This window comes from Aedes aegypti, chromosome 2 (genome assembly GCF_002204515.2).
Source record: "Aedes aegypti strain LVP_AGWG chromosome 2, AaegL5.0 Primary Assembly, whole genome shotgun sequence".
Classification (NCBI taxonomy): domain Eukaryota; kingdom Metazoa; phylum Arthropoda; class Insecta; order Diptera; family Culicidae; genus Aedes; species Aedes aegypti.
Genome location: NC_035108.1, coordinates 208629065 through 208649885, shown reverse-complemented (window position 1 = coordinate 208649885; position 20821 = coordinate 208629065). Strand labels below are relative to the sequence as shown.

The 20821-nt window shown below is 38.3% G+C and overlaps 1 long non-coding RNA gene across 1 annotated transcript; it reads left to right on the top strand.

Moving 5' to 3' along the window:
- Positions 1-202: 202 nt before the first annotated feature.
- On the top strand, positions 203-831 carry LOC110675523. The gene is made up of 2 exons (XR_002499571.1): positions 203-617; positions 690-831. It is a non-coding gene; the product is annotated as an uncharacterized LOC110675523 (long non-coding RNA).
- The last annotated feature ends 19990 nt before the right edge of the window (positions 832-20821 follow it).

Here is a 20821-nt window from a genome sequence, read left to right as displayed (position 1 = left end):
AAATAAAAACAAAAATTTCGGATTGTCCTACCTTCAGAATGTGAACGCACCTCTGGTTACTCGTAATATGTACCAATTTAAAACAGTACTTTAAATCTGACGTTTTCCATAAGAATCGCCATTAATTTTCTCGATGCAATTACCTCCTATATATAACGATTCAATTTCATCAAACAAAAGTAAATTGAATCCACGCCCACAAAATACCACTTCAAACGAACGTGATGTACTTGAGTGTGCTCTTGAAAGGTATAACAAGTGAAATGTCGTTCATTGTACGAAACGGTCGCCGTTGAAACCGTTATCGCATTGGTTGCTTCGTGGGTTTCATTCCATCATATTGCTGTGGCGTCCCTTCAGCCTTTGGTTGCCCTCGTCAGCTCTGCTGGAAAAAAGATGGAAGCGTAATGGCACATTCAGTGGAAGACTAAGGATCTGGCGAGTACACTTCAAAAAGTTTAATGAGATACTCCAGCGCAGGCACGAGTACTTGCCCGTGCAATCACAACTTAATTGCTCTGTCGAATGAACTGAAAAAATCTGTGTTGCACAGATGAATTCAAATAATTTGGCTGGGCAAGTAAAATCTCTCAATCAGCATATCCAAGTGTGATTAGGTATAATAATGACAAAAAAATCAAATGCATTCAAAAATTTCTTATAAGTGTTTCCATATACGTGTTTTTCAGCTTAGTGATCTTATTGCACTAATTGATACAATTGTTCATTGCATATTATGGACCAGTTGTTTCAATTATAGCAGTCAATCCAGAAAATAAAGTGACTTGTCAATGCAACAATAAGGAAATAATAAACTTGTCATCAACATCATCATCATCAGCTTCAACTCTTCTGGAAATCCCACACCATCCATGCGTCAAAAAGTCCTGTAGAAGTGTAGATTGTTGGATAGAAATATGTACGATATGACAAGCACCAAGGGGTGAGAATAGACTGATTGTAATAATATTCAAAACAGGATGTCAGCTTACGCCATCAGACAGTAGAGCATTGTCGTTTAGACGGAAAGATAGAATAGCGGTGAACTGTGAAAATCTTTTAGCAATCCATCCATGAAAGCCGATGTGTGTGGTGGAATGGATAGTTAGCGACAATGGATTTATTTGACAATTGAATTGAGAAATTTCTGCAGGATGCACTCAAATTTTTCTTAGGGCCCAAATTTAAATGCACACTTGTTTAACCCGTATCCGTCCAACAAATAGAAAAAAATTCAAATTGCTGCCATTTCGGTAATTCTTGGCGAATTGTACGAATTGAATGATATGGATGACCAACTTTTTAAAGGCCATTGGAACTTTTGAATATGCCCACCGGTTCGGAGTTAATCCGATGCGTCACTTAAAATCGTGTAGAAATGACTTCAACATCTTTTTTCGTCAACATGTACCTAACTTATATCTAGATGTGCTGTGTTAGAAAAACTATTGCCTTAATTTGGTTAAACTAAGGACTGTTCATTTTATAAAGTTTTTTTTTTAATTTCTTTATTAGTATCATTTTAAACATTACATTTAATTCTTGTATCTTGGTATTCTGTGTTATTAGACAACACTATCATCCTGATTTGGTAAAACAAATTTAATTTATTTTATTTTATTTATATTTTTTTATTAGCATTTATTTTGTTAACAACATATTACATTTCATGTGCCGTAGCAGTTCAGATTTTTTACAGGTTAGTTGATTTCACCTGCTTATAAGAGAAAAAAAAACACGTTTCCAATATACTTACTAACACATTAATCGTGGCAATAGAAGATTGAAACGATTTTGCCTGAAATTATTGATTATTTTATTTGACATTTGTTCCAATGTTTCAACATTGGATATTCTATGTAATTCATTGGTACTATACCAGGGAGGAAGCTTAAGAATCATTTTCAAAATTTTATTTTCAATTTTCTGCAGAGCATTCTTCCTGGTATTGAAACAGCTAGTCCATATTGGTACAGCATACAACATGGTTAGCCTGAAAATTTGTTTGTATATCAAAAGCTTGTTCTTAAGACAAAGTTTTGATTTTTTATTAATAAGGGGATAGAGACATTTAACATATTTATTACATTTGTCTTGAATGCCCTCAATGTGATTTTTGAAAGTTAAATTAATATCTAGCATGAGCCCTAGATACTCAACTTCATCTGACCAATTTATTGGAACTCCTCTCTTCGTGACAACATGACTACTTGAAGGTTTCAAATAAAGAGCTTTTGGTTTATGTGGGAATATTATTAGTTGAGTTTTGGAAGCATTAGGAGAAATCTTCTATTTTTGCAAGTATGAAGAAAAAATATCCAAACTTTTTTGCAATCGACTACAGATGACATGCAGGCTTCGACCTTTGGCGGAGAGGCCTGTGTCATCCGCAAACAAAGATTTTTGACATCCCTGAGGTAACTCAGGTAAGTCAGATGTGAAAATATTGTATGATATTGGTCCCAAAATGCTGCCTTGAGGAACACCAGCTCTTACAGGAAGTCTTTCAGACCTGGAGTTCTGATAATTAACCTGAAATATACGATTTGACAGATAACTTTGAATTATTCTAACAATGTATGTCGGAAAATTAAAGTTTTTTAATTCTACGATCAAGCCTTCATGCCAAACACTGTCGAATGCTTTTTCTATGTCTAGAAGAGCAAGACCAGTAGAATAGCCTTCAGATTTGTTGGAACGGATCAAATTTGTTACACGTAAACGTTGATGAGTGGTCGAATGTCCATGGCGGAATCCGAACTGTTCATTGGCAAAAATTGAATTTTCGTTGATGTGGGCCATCATTCTGTTCAAAATAACCTTTTCAAAAAGTTTACTGATGGAGGAAAGCAAACTGATTGGACGATAGCTTGAAACTTCTGCAGGATTTTTGTCTTTATTTTTAAATTGGAACAACCTTAGAATTTTTCCTCTGTCAGGAAAATATGCTTATTGAAAACATTTGTTAAATATATCAAGTAAGCATGTTTTAGTTGTAAAAGAGCAAAATATACTAATTTTCCAATCGAAAGCATAGTATCGTACCTTATTTGACCATATAAATTGTTCTAGACAGGGCTTTCTGGGTAGTGCTTCGCCAAGCAGGACAGTTCGGTTTTGCGTCGTCCGATAGATATGGCTCATGGTATCGTGCGTGTTTTCGTCGCCGGAGATTTTTATTTCCTGTTTCGGAGCGTCTTGCTGGGTAGTGCTTCGTGAAGCCCAAGCAGGACAGTTCGGTTTTGCGTCATCCGATAGATTTGGCTCACGGTTTCGCGCGTGTTTTTGTCGCTGGAGATTTTTTGTTTTCCTGTTTCGGAGCGTCTTGCTGGGTAATGCTTCGTGAAGCCCAAGCAGGACGGTTCGGTTTTGCGTCGTCGGATAGATATGGCTCACGGTTTCGCGCGTGTTTTCGTCTCCGAAGATTTTTTTTTTGTTTTTGTTTTGGAGCGTCTTGCTGGGTAGGTATTTGGGAAGGCACAAGCAAGACGGTTTGTTGTCGGGACGCCAAGAAGTTTTGCTGTCAGTGTCAGTTTTGTGTTCAGTCGAGGATGGATTACCAACTGGTGAGTTCATTTCATGCTTGTGATAACACATATTTTCTTGAAAGCGTAACTTTTAACTAATATTAAAACAAACTTTGTATGGTTCGTCACTATAAGTGTCCACATTATGCTTTTTTCTTATACAATTTCAATATACATATATTTTTCTCTTTTTGACATTATTAAAAATTATCTTTTGAATTGTTCGACATTGTGAATGTTGACGTATTTTTTAAAACTTCTACCATATCGAGACAAAATGCACAGTAATACTCATATGTAATTTTCAAACAAACTATGTATAGTTCGTCACTACAAGTGTCGGCATTATTCCTGTTTCATATAATTTAAAATATATACATGTAATTTTCAGTTTTCGTCATTAACAAAAACATCTTTTGAATTGTTCAACATTATAGATGTTGACGTATTTTTTAAAGCTTCTACCAAAAACTTCTCGAGACAAAAATACAAAACTAGCTTTAAATATAAGTCGTATATTTCCCCCTTGTCCATGGATCGCATCATCGACCAGAGGTGACTCCCAGATCTTTTCCTCCCTCACTAATAAACACCCTTCCCGTGGTGATTGTGGAGATGCAGAGGTATTCTCGGTCTCTAGAAGCAACAATCATTACACCCTAACATTCCTTCCCCATCCCAACTGACTGTAAGGACTTGGCCGGCGCCGTTATTGATCAATAATATTAGATCTGCTAAAATTGCACTTCGAGAGTAAGCGGAAACTCCCATCCCTTATTCATTTGGATCGTAGTGCAATTCTTACCAGTTCCGATCAATCACGGAGTAGCAACCATTGACATGTACAGTCAGTCTATGCTATGCTATGCATATAAATTGTTCTAGACAGATGATACACATATATTCATAAATAAAATAGAAGGATTTCAGTTTGGTATTCAAAAGTAAATGTAACTAATTTTTCCTACAATACTTCTGTATAACTTATGCGTATAAATGGATGAATTTTCTCCAAATTTTTCTAGTGACAATGATTTTTTTGTTCAAATTAGTATGAACTAATACATACATACTTTTTATTATATCTTGATTAAATAAAGATACTTTTTAATTTTAAAATATTAAAATGTAACATTACTAGCACTAATAACAAGAACGAGGGTAATATCATTCTTTTTAAACATAATCACACTACATTTGTTTCGAAAACAGGTTTTTTTAATGGTGATCCACTTACCCCACGGTGGGTCAAGTGGATCATTTGGCACAAATTTTTAAGTCTCCCATACTCAATACATAACAATCAGATAAATCGAAATAAATGACGATTTGAAGTATAATAGTCCCTTATTTGTTATCCACAGAAAAAAGTTTGAGTTACATTATTCACGTTAGCTGTACATAACAATGAAGTTCACTATTGATTTTTCTGTATCCACTTACCCCACGGTACCTTATATTTATTCTGTATTCCAACGTATAGCAAAAACGATGGATGAATTGCTAGAAAAATTACGTACAATTTTCTTTCAATGCTTCTAAACGGCCACATTCCCTTTAAGAATTATTAAATCCCTTTTCAATTAAATATTCAAATTAAGCATTGATTTATAAGACAAAAGACAACGAAGCCTAGAAAATTTCCATAAGTCGCCAAAGCGCCCACGTTAAACACCTTGCTAACGTTCTGCAGCTGGAGGATTTCCAAGCGACGACGGCTGGAACAAAAAAAGTGGATCTTTCCACAAAGAAAACACGGGACGCACAAATTCGGAACAAATTTATTTCATTTTTGTCCGTCGTGATTCCTGAAGGCCGTCAGACTACGTCAATCCGCAACCGCGGGATCATCCTACCAGCTGGAAACTTGAGTCAAATATGCTGGGACAGAACAATCGGAGTGAAAAAAAAACGGAAAAACAACAACTTGCCGAAAAGAAAAAAAAAAGATTCGCTCGTACACAAATTATGCAAATTTGGCTTTTACGCCCCCCGGTAGGATTTTTCTATTTTGTTCTTCTTCGTCAAGTCCTCGGCTACAAGTGGAAGTATAAATCGCGAACAGGACATTCCGAAATTGGTTTTCTTTCCAAACAGAACGAGAGCATTTTCCGGTTAAACAGTAATCCAGCAGTACATCTTTCAAATGGTAACGGCGAATGTTACCTGTGTTTGATGGAAGATTGTTAATCCTTTAGGGAGTAAAAACCCGTATTCTTGAGTGACGATTCAGGGTTTTCATCATTGTCATCTGAATCACAACGGAACTGATAAAACTGTGGCTCAAATAGTCCGTTTTGTCGTTCTTAGGTGTTACCAATACAAGTAGAGTAAAAAAGGGCCTTCCTTAGCCGAGTGGTTAGAGTCCGCGGCTACAAAGCAAAGCCATGCTGAAGGTGTCTGGGTTCGATTTCCGGTCGGTCAAGGATCTTTTCGTATTGGATATTTCCTTGACTTCCCTGGACATAGAGTATCATCGTACCTACCACACGATATACAAATGCGAAACTTTGGCAAAGAAATCTCTCAGTTAATAACTGTGGAAGTACTCATTGAACACTGCAGTTGAGAAGCAGGCTCTGTTCAAGTGAGGACGTAATGTCAATAAGAAGAAAAAGAAGAAAGTGGGGCAAGATTTTCTTTTTAATAATTCTAGCTCAATAATAATAAAGATAAAATCCTATTCGACTATTTATGTAAGAGCATTTCTAGGCCTATCATAAGAACACTTTGACGTGTATAAGTTGTTACATAAATGCTTGGAATCAATTGAGCCAAAGTTCAATTCAGCGGGGTAAAAGTTCGATCCATATATAAACTAGTGGATAAAACACAAATTGACCAGAATCCACAAATTATCTTCAATTTTTGCAAAATTTACAAGATGAAATTTGAATTTTCGCTATGTTTTGCTAAAAACTTCTATTTTTGGGTATATTACAATAAACCCTGTTTTTTATGAAAACTTAGTGTGTATTTATCTGTAAACATAAGTTTATGGTGGTTTATGGACAAATAGTCGAAAGGACAAAAGTTTAAAAGATAAAATATCAAAAGAAAAATGGTCGTAAACGATTTGCTTGGTGGGAAATTCTTCCTTCTTTGAAGAACAGGTTTTTGACCTTTTGTCCCTTCTTTGTTATTCTACGACCTTTTGTCCTTTCGATCTTTTATATTTCGACCTTTTGTCATAGATTTGTTTATAGCTGGTATTAAGTATCTCTGTCGTGGAAGTATCGATGTTTTGTGTTTCGGCTTGCGAACTTCTGCCCCACACTAGATTCTTACTCTTGCCCTGCACCGGTTGGGCAAAAGTTATTTTAAGACAATAAATTTTGAAACTGTTACTATATATGGGTAAATATTTTGACACAAGTTTGTTCAGCAAAATTATAGCTTATATGTTGAAGGTTCACTGTGTGGTCTTTATTTCTTTTCAACTGTTTTTTTTTTTCGAAATTTTGATTATACCACTAAGGTCCAACTTTTGCCCCACCTTGCTTTACTATTAAGGTAAAGATGAATCGAAGCCAAACTTCAAATTTTCAAAGGCATAAATCTTGAGACCTAAATATTCGTTTAAGCTGAAAACTTAATCGATTGGTCACTAGCTGATGGTGACCAATTGATTATGTTTTCAGCTCAAACGGGTGTTTGGTTCTCCAGATTTGTGCTCTTGAAAATTTGAAGTTTGGCTTCGTTTCATCTTAAAAAAGGTAGCTATTTGAGAAAGCAGAAAATGTAACCCTCAATGTTTTTTCGCGATATCCATTGGTTTTAAGTAGATTTAAAAAGGGAGTAGTGTTTGGCTCATCGATTGTTTCGCTTGCTCCAGCGGGAGCAAACTATAACACCGGAAGCACACTCGATTTATATGCAATGCGTAATCAAGAAATATCGGGAGTCCGGTTAGGCGTTATTAAATTATCGATCACATCTCCATTATCACCACCTAATCCCACTTACCCAATACCCTTACCATGACAACTGTGGAGATGCAGAGGTAAATTTGGGATTTGTGCATTTTAAGAATGAATAGCTAATCCCAAGCCCCATTAATTGAATCTCTGAGCGACTTTGATAGTTCTGATCAATCACAGAGTGCAACTACGAAGCGGTCATCCATGCTCATGCTCATACTCAATAAAATGAAAAAGGGTTTGGTAAATAACGTCGAATTTAAATTTAAGAAACGATATATCTCAAAACCCTTTTTTATGGATGTGTTTTTGATGGATGGATCGAATTTTAAAACACACAAGTGCAAGAAACTGCACGCGATAAGCAGCCCACAATTGCCAATACCAAAAGAGTAATTTTGCACCCTAATTTTCTCCAACTTGTTTGAAGGGTGATATTCAACTCATAAAAATAAGTAGTTTAGTTCGATAGATCATGAAGTTTTTGAATACCAGCCTGACTGAAGCCGATTAAAATCCACAATGAGGTGAAATTGCTACCTACTGTTCAAATAGCCATCCCGCTGCGATAACTGTTGGATAGACCATGCCCAAAGTGTTTGATATCCACTGCTCAATAACCAAGCTAAAGCCAAAACCACCCGATAGGGGTGTAACGTATCTAAACAGAATCCTGACTTTTTTCACTTCCCAACGACGGTTCTACTTTGCGTCATTCACATTAGTCCTTTCCAGATCTGTTGTGGAAAAAAAATCGTTCGAGAAAGGTTCCCTACGAAGAAGGGTCGTTGTACATTATTATATGAACCCATCAACCCCTGTTTATTATGTTCAGCTATCTGTTTACGCTTTCCGCTTTGTATCTCGCACAGCATCCAGGATAGGGAAATGGATCGGATGCTTGCCTGTTCCCTACCATGGGCAATATCCATCATAGCCTGCTTTAAAATATATTTTTATTCCACACTGTTATTTTATGTAACAGTTTAAAAATACATTCTCCCTCATTTCCAGCTCAAATGAGGTCTTGGTCCTTACATTGCACAGTGTACTGTTTTGGGAAAGACAACGGAAGCAATTCAACCGCAATCAAACGGCTTTTGAAAAGTATGCTATTTTAGGAAAAAAAATCAAACGAATGGTGTCCACCCATTTCGTTTAAAACATCGGTAAGAATCTGATTTTGCACGATTTATCATTTTTTTTATGTTTTTAAATATATTTATTGAAAATGAAGCATACAAGCATATTGTTTGTTTATTTTCCCTTGTTTATCAGCAATAAATAAGTATATCATGTTGCACAAAAATATTTATGCATTTCAATGAAATGATTTCACAAAAGGCTGAAAAAATAATGAACAAGTCCCTACCGATCAAAGTACTGGGGGTGGTACATTTCGCTTAAAAACGTTTCGCATATTGAGGTTTGGTATATTAGTGTCATATGAGTATCGAATGCTTTTTGACTACCTGTTCTTATACGAAACTGCTTTATTCTAAACGTCCGTATGCGAGATGGGTCACCCCCTAGCGTACTATCTTGTCTGTAAGTGCATATTTTTTTCCATTATCCTCTATGTTTAAAAATACATCCACATTGAATATTGAATATTGGTTAACCATTTAACGCCCAATGATCTATTTTGAGATCAGAAGCCTCGATCACCTAGTAAACTATTTTAAGATCGGTTACTTTTAATGCATACAGTTAATGTTTTAGACAAAATGGATGGATGGTATCTTCGGCAATGTTGTAAAAGAGCTCGACGACAGTTTAATGACTGTTTTTTTTTTAACTCAGATTTCTTCCACTATGTTGTGAATTGATGGATCTCAGTGTGGACCTTGGGATTGTAGTATGGATCGCAGAATTATAGTGTCGATCCTGGGATTGAAATGTGGACCCTAAGTCTCCGATGTGGTTTGTGGTATTTTAGTGTGAACCCTTCGGGGTTCCAGAGTGGATCCAGAGATTTCAATGCAAATTATGGGGTTCCAGTGTGGATCCTTGGATTTCTATTTGGATCCTTCGATTCCAGTATGGACCCTAGGATTGTAGGCTTCCAGTGTGGACGCTGGAATTCCAGTGATGGCCTGGGGTTCAGTGTGGATCCAGGTATTATAATATGGATCTTAAGATTATAGCGTTGATCACGGAATTCCAGTCGGATTCTCAGATTCCAAGGGGCCTTCCTTAGCCGAGTGGTTAGAGTCTACGGCTACAAAGCAAAGCCATGCTGAAGGTGACTGGGTTCGAATCCCGGTCGGTCCAGGATCTTTTCGTAATGTAAATTTCCTTGACTACCCTGGGCATAGAGTATCATCGTACCTGCCACACGATATACGAATGCGAAAATGGCAACTTAGGCAAAGAAAGCTCTCACAAGGGAGGGTCACGATAGCGTCCCCCGGGGATTTCAACCGGATTATTTTTGTTGGATTCTATATGTAAAAATATGAAAAAATCCAAAGTCTTTCGGGTGATAGGCCAGTGGTGTAGCCAGGAGGGACTCTTAAAGGTGCATATTTTTGCATATCGAATATAATTATAGAATTTTCTTATTCAACTAAAACTATACTTTTAATGCTGATTGCAGTAGTTACAGACAGAATGAATAATAATATTAAAAATGTTTATTTTTGATACCAGAAGCGTAATCAGGATGAAAACTCGTGGGTACAATTTTAATGTTTTTACAATTTCCGAAGCTATTCCCACTTTTACCACGAAAATGAAGAAATTCCACATGATTTCTCCAGTTGTGTAGACATGAAGGGCAAACATAACACACACAATGTTAACAATGTAGAAAATACGGTTGTCCTGGCAAATAAAGAGAAAACTATGATGACCTATGAGTGTTTTTTAAAACTACTACAACTATTGGAAGGAGAGAGGGGGGTTTCTACCAAAAGCCCACAGTTCATAAATATTTTAAAAATTTTGTAAAGGCAAGAGAAACAGGTAAAGGGGTCTGAAAATAAAAAAATGACCACGTAGTTTATGAACAGCCCCGAAGCATGTGTGTATTTAATTCGATATGGATTTTCATATAAAAATATTATAAAAAAGATGTAATAATGGTTTGTAATCAAATCAAGGCATTTGAAGGAAGAACATATTACAGTAGAGTGGATTATTACGCTTCAATGAAGGTGATTTGAATTGCTATACTTCAGTGGTTGACAAATAATCACCGTACGTTTCCTTACATCAGAAAAACAGCAAACGTGTTGAAGCAAGATTTGATGGTATTTCTGAATGATGTTCTGTGATAGCATTTGGTTTGAGGATAAAAAGTTCTTCTATTGATCGATTCTAGGATCTCTAATAAAGATAATGTCCTTTATAAATCGAAAGTCCTTAAAATAGTTAAATTTATAAGATAGAGATAGATTCTGGCTAAATGTACTGGTATCGTGCAGCCGCCCGATGTGTACTTCTTTCGTTCATATAAATACTTTGATCGGTTTTTGACATATACACTACTGATAGCTAAAACAACATCAATATTTGGCACAGGGACTATGTTCTTCGAGTTCAATCTTTTCAACCCTATCAATTTAGTACCAAACGGTTTTCGAACCTTATATGTGATTTTCTTTAAGGTGATTATAAAACAAATGTTTGGTTCTCAAGTCTTGTGCTCTTGAAAATTTGTGGTGTGGCTTCGTTCTATAATTACCTTAAGTGCGATTATATTGCAATCCTCCTGGACCCTTCGAAAATGGCATTTTATGTTAAACCTCGATCTAGCTTAATCTCTTTATAATGTACCCTCGATGGACATAGATGTAATATAACTTGATGAGCCTTTAGAAGTCGATTTAGAAAAAATTACATTTGTACTTAATGTTCCGATTTTCATTTTTGAATCCAGTTGAATTGAGAGATATGTTTGGTTTCTACTTCAACACCGTCCATAAATTTCACACAAAATCATGATCTTTCTCTAACAGTTTTTGTTGAATATTTTAATATTTAACAGTCTTTTTTTATAAGCAATGTAATTTATGTATGCTTCTATACGATATTCAACAGAAAAAAAATGTTTCGTGTTATGTAACTCTTATAGCTTTCTATAATTGCAAATTGACTCACAAAATGTTTATACTTTTTTTTATCAATGCCTTTACTGGCAACATTTTCGTTTAGGGTAATGTGCTAGTATTCATCGTATTAAGCATTGATTAGTGAGAACTGTAATTTTCCCAGTATTGCAGTGATATAAACCGATGCCAAACAATTCTTTCTCAAAAGGGCTTCAGCATTGTACAATAAGATTTTGATAAATCTTAATCTCTTTTTGGAAATAATGCGAAGAAAATGCATCTTGCCGTATTCTCAATTCGTCGTATCGTTTCCATTTCTGTTGCAATGAGTTTCCAGATTCGTCTCGCAACTACGACTCACAGTCATAAAGTGAGTGGTCAAAACACAACATATCAACGCTATAATAAAATGTTTTACTACAATATAGAGATCTACGGGCATCTTCAGACGGGGTTGATGGTCTGATGGCTACCGCTTCTGCTTCATTAGCAGAAGGTCATGGGTTCAATCCTAGGCCCGTCCCTTTCCTTCTACTTTGTAGTTGTATCATTCACTTGCTTCTACCTACCACTCTTAATATATCACAGTTCATTTATCACAGTTCATAGCATTTGCTAGAACCCGAGACGGACAGAAATAAACCGTTTCCCTACGCTTCCATTCTCTCCTTACGCCTGATACATAGGCAGTCAGCTTACCAAACCAGCAAGCCTCTCTGCCATAAAAATTACCCCACCTATTTACCCCTTCCCGCATAGACTGGCGTAGACGCAGTGGTATATACGGTCTACCGTGGGAGCCAGTTGAATGCATTATCATTTCTTTTCCCCATTGGTCTGCATTCTGACGTGGCAGGCACCATTGTTGCCTAAAAATAGAAGATCACCAGCACTTATACACTGAGGGTGTCTGTTAATCCCAAACACTCATCTGGTTGGTTCCTTGTGTAAGCGCAGCAGATCTGGCGATACTGGAGTAGCAACCACGGGCGGCCAATCAAGCTCAAGCTCAAGCTCAATATAGAGATCTACGAGCATCTCCTTCCATTCCTTCAGCATGATGGAATATACTAATTTCCTTTAAAATTCATTATTCGTCATCAAAATTCAGGCCAAACTTATGAACACAATTCCTTTTGACCGAACAATTATGGCATTTGCTCACAGTGCAGCGAAAACAACACAATCAAAGGAACCGTATTTTTACGTTGAGCAATACGCACGCATTGATGCGCACAAGCTTTTTTTCTCAGTGCGACGGATTGAACTTTGTTTAAATTGTCAATTTTACGCGGTCGTTGAGGAAATTTCATAAAATTTCGTGAATTATAGAAATTTTACGGCGTGTGATTGAAATGAAAAGGCTTTGGATTTTTCCATATTTTGACACATAGAATTCAATAAAAGTAGTCAGGTTGAAATCACCGGGGGCGCTATCGTGACCCTCCCTTGTCAGTTAATAACTGTGGAAGTGCTCATAAGAACACTAACAGAGAGGACGTCTATGCCAAGAAGAAGATTATCATATATTAGAGTGGGTTCTAGAATTTCAGTATAGATCCTGGTATTTCAGCGTGGATTTTGGGATTCCAGTGTTGATCCTCGTGTTTCAATGTGAATCCTGGTATTCTGGTGTAAATCATGGGAATTCAATACTGATCCTGGGTTTTCAGTGCGGATGTAGAGATTGCGGTGTGGACACTGGGATTTCAGTGTGGTAGCAGGGATTCCATCCTAGGTTTCAGTGTGGATCCAGGGACTCCTGTTTGGATAATGGGATTCCAATGATGATCCTATTATTTCATTATGTATCATAGGAAGCAAATGTTTTCAGTTCTGATTCTGAGGTCCCAGTGTGTATCTCAGTATTACAGTATGTAGAGTGTAGATTTTAAGATTGTAGCGTAGATCATGGGATTCCAGTGTGGATCCAAGGATTCCAGTATGGATCCTGAGTGTGAAGTGTGGGTCCTGGGATTGCAGTGTGTATACTGGAATTGCAGTGGGAATACTGGGATTCCAGTGTGGATCCTGGGACTTCAGTGTGGACCCTGGGATTTTACTGTGGATCCTAAGATTGCATTGTGGATCTTGGGAATCTAGAGTTAATTTCGGTATTTTAGTGTGGATTATGGCTTTCCAACATGGATATTGGGATTCCAGTGTGGATGTTGGAATTTCAGTGCTACCCCTGGGCTTCCAGTATAGATTCTGGTACTTCAGTGTAGACCCTGGGATTCCAGTTGAGAGTTTTGGATTCCAGTTTGGTTTCAGGGTTTCCAGTGTGGCTCCTGGGATTCCAGTATGAATCCTAGAAATCCAGTACAATTCTAGTTAGGATTCTGGCATTCCAGTATGAATGGTGGAAATCCAGTGTGAATCCTGGTGTTTCAGTCTGGATCCTAGGATTTCAGTGTGGATCCCATAATTCTAGTGTGGATTGTGTAACTTCATTGTGGATTCTTATTTGGATATTCCAGTGTGATATGTTGTATAGTAAACTCCAAGTCCTTACTCGATATTACGCATCTCGATATCAAGTTAGAGAACCGTAGTAAAAGCTGGTTTTCATGCAATGGCGTAGCTAGAAGGGTGCGGTGGGTGCGGACTGCACTGGGCCCCGAGTTCATAGGGTTCCCCAAATCGTGGTAAGAATTTCATTTAATATTATTAATTCGATTTCTAGAAAACTTACAATTTATCAAGCAGATAAAAAAATAGTTTGAGAATGACCTTGACCGGCAATGTGTAGGGGCCAATGATATTAGTCATTATACTAGCCATAATACCTATACAAAATTCATTCTGTGTGGGGCCCATAATCGTATCTGGAGCTGATTTGGAGGTATGTTACAGACCATATTATTAATAATGAAAAAATAAATCAGGTGCCATCTTCAGGACATGCTTTGTACATATTCCAGGCTGGTGGCAGATCTCTTTTTAGAAGCTTAGTCTCTATTTCTAACGGAAAGTCTTGAAATGCTCTGGTCTGTAAAGTAACTTTTTTTATTCTGCTTGCATCGAATCCTGCTTCAACATATTCCAAAGAGATCTTCAAAGACTTAGGCGGATTTTTTACACGATCTTCAGGAATTTCTTTTCAGATTCCTCGAGGAATTCTTCTTGTCATTTCTACAAAGATCTCTTCAAGTGTACTTCTGGGATCTCCTTTAAAATTTCCTATATTGATTCCACTATCAAGTCTCCCAAAAATCTTTTATTGTTGTTCCGAGGTATGGTTAGAGGAATTGCTTCCTAATTTGCTCCAGGAAATCCATTAGCACTACAACGCTTTTGGGGATTTTTCCAGCAAGATCTACGAGAATCCTTATGAAAGTTTCTCCAGTCCTTTCAGGATTTTTATATGGATTCTTTCAAGGATACATCCACATTTACCCTAATATTTTTTCCAGGGATTATCCGAGGAAATATATTTAATACTCTTCCATGGATTCCTCTTATAATTTGATCTGGGATTCTTCATGAAGCTCCTTCAGAAACTTGTCTAAAGGTTTCTCCAACATTACTTCTGCAGTTCTTCCAAACAATTTCTCGTGTATTTTTTAAGTAAAATCTCCATGGCTTCTTCAGAAGTTCATCTGAGGTACCGTACCACAGTACAGTAAAAATTCTAGTTATTCCAATCATCTAAGAAATTTATCAAAACAAAAAAAAAATCATTCAAGACTCCCCGTCTCTTGCATCGCATTTGCACTGGTTTTGTGTTCTATAACTCGATACTTCCTTGACTCGATAGACTCCATAACGATATAACATCGAGTTATGGAGATTTCAGTGTGGATCCTGATACTGTACTGTGAATAGTAATTTGCCAGTTTGGATCTTGTGATTCCAGTGTAGATATTGGGATTCTAATGTGAGCCCTCGAATTCCAGTTTGGATTCTAGGATTTTACAGTGGGTCGTGGATTTTCAGAGTAAAACCTGAGATATCAATGAGAATCATGATGTTCCATTGTAAAACCTGAGATTTCAGTGAAGATCGTAGATTTTCATTTAGATGACGTTGTTTGTATTCTCATATCATATGGTGATACTCCAGAAAGAATCATGTGATTACTTTGAATGTGAAATAATTCGGGCGTTAAGGGGTTAATAGATATGTATTAAATATAACGTCCTAAATAAGGTGAAATGATTGATTATGAAAAAAAACTTTTTCTCTCCTGAAACTCAAAATACTTAGGACATTATTAGCCTGATTTCCTACAGTACATTGAGTTTCTGGAGAGAAAAAGCTTGCAACGTGCAGCATTAGCTTCCAAAACAACGTTTTAGAGGCCTGTTTGTTATACTAAGTAATATTACGTAATAATATATTAGTATCTTATGCAGTAAATCGATCGCCCTTTCCAGACCGAACCTGCCAAAAAATACATGATTTACCCTACTTATGTTGTTTCATTTTTATCCAATATAATGTATTCAACAACACATAAATAACATATAAAATACCCTTTTCAAATTTAAAATCCTGACTTGGAAAACTATTTTTTCACTTTTTTTCCCTTTTGTTTTCTCATTAGATGTTAATGCAACAGATATGAAGCAGCTTAATATCAGATATTGAATTGTTCACATCAGCAAGAAAAGTGTCTGTTTTAGATTTGACTATATACTAAATATCAACCCCAAAAATGGGGTAGTATTTCAAAATGCTTTTTCGTACTTTCTCTTGTTGTAATCCGCTGTACTCAACTATGACTTGATGATACAGCTAATGAGCTCTTGTTTTTTTTATTGGTTAAGCATTAATTGAATTCATAGACTTAGTTGTAGGGTAATTTGCACTTTCCCCGAATGCTGGCAAAATACCACAATAATAGGCAAAAGCATTTTAAACTTAATTGAGATGTCTGAGGAATCTAGATTGCTAGACGAATGCTACCGAGCGGCTCGGTATTTTTCATAAACCGGCTAAATTATGTCCGTTTTTCTCCCAAAACAGTACACTGTGCTTGCCCTGAAGTACTCTCCTTTACCCTTCGGGAAATCGTGACACGCTGCATGGGCATTGTTAAAATTTTCCCCATCATTCATCAAATTAGCCAAATTGAAATATTCCAATAAAATTTCATGATTAACTATTTAATTTGATTGGCTTCGTCAGGCAAGCGTGAAGATAAAACTGACGGCGGTGACGACGATATGACAACATTGAACGCCATAAGACGGTGTTCAGGACGTTGTGGTTCGACGCGAGCTAGCAGACAAGTCAACGCAATCAATTCCAATACCAAATTCAATATTTCCGTTTCATCTGTCCGAAACACCCGGCGTGTCGTTGTTGAGCGACATACCGTCAACCATGCTCGGTGAACCCAACAGAGATTTCTCACTGAGTTGTGACAGGTTGAAATCGGCTTCCAGAACAGGTCCAGCGGATGGGATCCCATATTCGAACGAGTTTTAATTTGTTGCGGTTTGCTGAATTGTGCCCGCATTCGTTCTGGTGTAGACGGAATTTAAATACAGAGTGGGATGTTGGTTGCAGGTTTTCTTCGGCAGGAAGGGTTGCGACTGATGGCGAAAGGGTTCTAATTGGAAATGATGTGAAAATGGAGTGCTAATTGAGGGATATGCGAGTGGTGAATATCATTCTCCTCCAATCGGATGAGTGAGGCAACAAATTGAAAACAAGTTCGAATGACTTTTTGGGATAGCTGGGAATCCTTGGTTATCATTGATTTTTGGTTCTTCCCATTCCCACACTGATAGTTTAGAATGCCAGATTTTAGTTGATCAGCAAGTCTTTTTATGAGATTTCAGGACTCAATTGTCAAATACCAGTAAACCATGCTTCGCAACTTAGAAATCCATTAATTTGTTAGTTGAATTTTGGTTATGAGTCAAAACCCGAGATTAACCTTTACAATTACCTTGAGAAACAAACCTGAGTATGGTCTGCTCATAATACAGAATATGTAGTTCGAAATATTTTAACTACCGTGATTCTGAACGCCTTTTTGTGTCGTTGGCTATTGGGTGATCATGAAGACTATATGGATTTTAAACACAAAAAAATGTTACAAAATCAAAGAAAAGAGTAGTAACTAACGTTACGCAATAAACGCATGATATTTCATAAAAGCGGAACTGTTTCGTGATAAACTTTTGAGCGTATTGTCAATAATATCGTTGTAAGGTGTTATATAGCCGGGTCCGTTGCCGTAAAATGGCATTGATGTCAGGACCTTCCGAGGTCCTAATATCGACTCGGATCATTATCTCGTTGTAGCTTAAATTCGGGCGCAGTTATCCAGCGTCACGAGTTCCACAACAAACAGAACGTTGCGCTTCAATATACAACGCTTGTCGACTGATGGGGTAGCTGCGCAGTACCGTCAGCAACTAGACGAGCAGTTGGGAAAAATCAACGTTGCTGAAAACGTCGATAGCCTGTGGGACCCTATCCACGAAGCTGTGACAACAACGGCGCGGGAAAAGATCGGCACTGGTCAACGACGAAGACGAAACGACTGGTTCGATGAAGAGTGCCAGAGGGTGACAGACATGAAGAATGTATGCTTGTGGCCGGTACCCGACAGAACAGAGAGCGGTACAGGGCAGCGAGAGCCGAAGAAAAGCGAATCCACCGCAGAAAGAAAAGGCAGCACGAAGAAAGTGTGGTAGCTGATGCTCAAGAAAGCATGAACCGGAATGATATGCGGAGATTCTACGCAACGGTCAATGGTGCGCGGCACAATACCGTACCTGTGCCTGCCATGTGCAATGATCGAGAAGGGAATTTGCTGACCGATAAAACGGCGGTGGCTGCCAGGTGGAAGGAGCACTTTCAGCATTTGTTGAACGGTGAAAATGGAAATGTAGCGAGGAACAGGATGAACATAGATGATGACGATCAAGCTGTGGACCCACCGACCATAAGAGAGGCTAAAAATGCTATCAGCGAGCTGAAAAACTGTAAGGCTGCTGGGAAGGACGAGATCCCGGTCGAGCTTCCCAAGCACGGAAGCAAGCAGCTTCACCAGTCGATCCACCGAGTACTTCTGAAGGTATGGGAAGACGAAGAATTGCTCACCGGCTGGTTGGATGGCCTCATCCGCCCTATCTACAAGAAAGGGCACAGACTGGAGTGTACCAATTACAGAGGAATTACCCTGCTGAATTCGGCGTACAAAATTCTGTCGCGCATCCTGTTTAACAGGCTGAGACCGCTCGAGGAGTCCTTCGTCGGCAAATACCAAGCTGGTTTTCGTGAGGGCCGTTCGACAACGGACCAGATGTTTAGCTTGCGAATAATCCTAGACAAATTCCGGGAATATAACTTGCAGACTCCTCATCTGTTTATTGATTTCAAGGCGGCGTGCGACTCAGTGAAAAGAATTGAGCTTTGGCAGATAATGTCTGAAAATGGTTTTCCGGCGAAACAAATTAGGCTGATACGTGCTACGCTGGATGGTTCGAAATCAAGTGTTCAGATCGCAGACGAGGTGTCAACCTCGTTCGTGACGTTGGACGGATTGAAGCAGGGAGACGCACTTTAGAATTTACTGTTCAACATTGCACTCGAGGGTGCTATCAGGAGATCTGGCGTGCAGAGAAATGGCACTATTATCACAAGGTCACACATGCTCCTTAGCTTTGCGGACGATATAGACCTAATTGGAATCGATCGCTGGTCAGTGGAAGAGGCCTTCGTGCCTCTGAAGAGGGAGACTGCGAGGATAGGCCTGACCATTAATTCTACCAAAACGAAGTACATGGTTGCAGGTAGAGATAGAGTCAGGCCAGTCACACCAGCATGTAGGTGCTGAGGTAGTGTTTGATGGGGATGTGTTTGAAGTTGTTGAAGAATTTGTTTACCTTGGAACACTTGTGACATGTGACAACGACGTTTCCCGTGAAGTGAAAAGACGTGTTGCGGCTGCGAATAGGGCCTTTTACGGACTACGTAACCAGCTTAGGTCCCGCAGCTTGCAAACGGAAACAAAATTCGCCCTGTATAAAACATTGATTTTTCCGGTGGCTCTCTACGGGCACGAAGCGTGGACGTTGAAAGAGTCAGACTGGAAAGCTCTTGGTGTTTTTGAGCGTAAAGTGCTGCGGACAATACTCGATGGGAAACTCGAAAATGGTGTGTGGCGCAGACGCATGAATCACGAGTTAAATCAAGTGTACAAAGATGCGAATATTATCAAGCGTGTAAAATACGGCAGATTTCAGTGGGCTGGTCACTTAGTGCGAATGTCGGAAGAAAGAATTGCGAAAATAATATTCAGCAGGGAACCAGGTAGAGGTCGGCGGCTTCGGGGAAAAACACGAATACGCTGGCTGTACGCAGTGGAAGAGGACCCGGCGACCATAAACGTTCGGGGCAACTGGAGAAGTTTCGCCCAAGACCGACGAAGATGGAGCTCTACAATACGCCCGGCAATGGCGTGACGCTACGCTGTAGCCATCAAGGTATCAAGGTAGGTAAGGTGTTATGTGGAAAATTAAGCTTAACAACTGAGGAACGAATTCCAACAGATCCAGCCAATATCTTTGCCTCGCATAAGTTTAGGTACAAACGGTTGAAAGACAAACCGGCAACAGATATAAATACAGAAGGTCGAAAGGACCTTTTGTTGTTTCGAAGCTTTGTCTTTTAAACTTTTGTCATAGATTCATTTGCAGATGATATGGGAATTGTTGACCTAACATAAAAAAAATGACAGGCCTGCTCATCCACCTGAAACGTGAGGTAGCAAAAGTCGAACTGGTGGTGAATGCGTCAAAGACAAAGTTCTTTAATTTTGAATGAAATTGATAACTTTTTACTGTTTGTAATGTCTGTGTTCTGTAATGTTGCCTCAAATAAGAATGTACTATAGCAATCATGACGGTGGACCTCATTAACTCATGTCTCGAAATTTTCTATCAAAAGTTATTGGATCAGGGAGTTCTACTGCACTGCACTGTTCTACTTGTGCTTCTCACTGCAAAGTTTCAGAAATTTCGGCAGAGAAAAACCCCCCATGCCAAAGTGAATCATGAAAGTGCCCAAGTAGCTCGGCACCCTAGTTGAATTTCGCGTTAATCGCCTAAATGTAGGCAAATGGAAAAATTCGATTATTTCAACAAACTGAGGAAATTGGTGATAGTATTGCTCTACTTCTGAGAAATGAATTACAATCAACCCTCCCTAGCTCGATAATTCATATCTCGATATCGAGTTAAGGAACCATAGTGAAATTTGGTTTTCACGGCTAACTCGATGGTCCTTTGAAACGCATCAGAGACGAATAGAGACATAGTAGTTGGGGGGTTCTGTGCCTTGAGGTTACGCTGTC